We start from the raw sequence: 406 nt of genomic DNA, 5'->3' as shown, positions 1-406 counted from the left end.
GCGGCCTCCGGGCAGGGACCGTGCTCGGGAGCAGGGAGAGGCTGGGTAGCGTCACGGGGAAAGGGCTGCACCTCTGCAGCAGCAACTGAACCGCAGCTCCGCCGGCTAAAACCTGCCCGCTGCACGGGACCCGCTGCTGGGACAGGCGCAGCGCCTGCTCATGAGGCACGGCGGAGCGAGGCAGGCTGGGCTCTGAGTTCAAAGTCCTAAAACAGCCCGACTCGGTTTCCTCAGTCAGTGTTTACCCTCCAGTCGCGCTGCGCCGGCTGCAGCCGTGCGTTAACCTTCCCCCTGCTGCTATTTTTAGATGCTCTTGAACGACGACCGGTGCCTTCTATTACCAAAAAGCTGCTATTTTTAAGTGGCGTAAAACACCGCCAGTTTGTGCGTTCATGGTAGAGCCGCT

The sequence above is a fragment of the Buceros rhinoceros genome, unplaced genomic scaffold (genome assembly GCF_000710305.1).
Source record: "Buceros rhinoceros silvestris isolate BGI_N320 unplaced genomic scaffold, ASM71030v1 scaffold32742, whole genome shotgun sequence".
NCBI classification, from domain to species: domain Eukaryota; kingdom Metazoa; phylum Chordata; class Aves; order Bucerotiformes; family Bucerotidae; genus Buceros; species Buceros rhinoceros.
Note: the sequence above shows the minus strand (reverse complement) of the source record.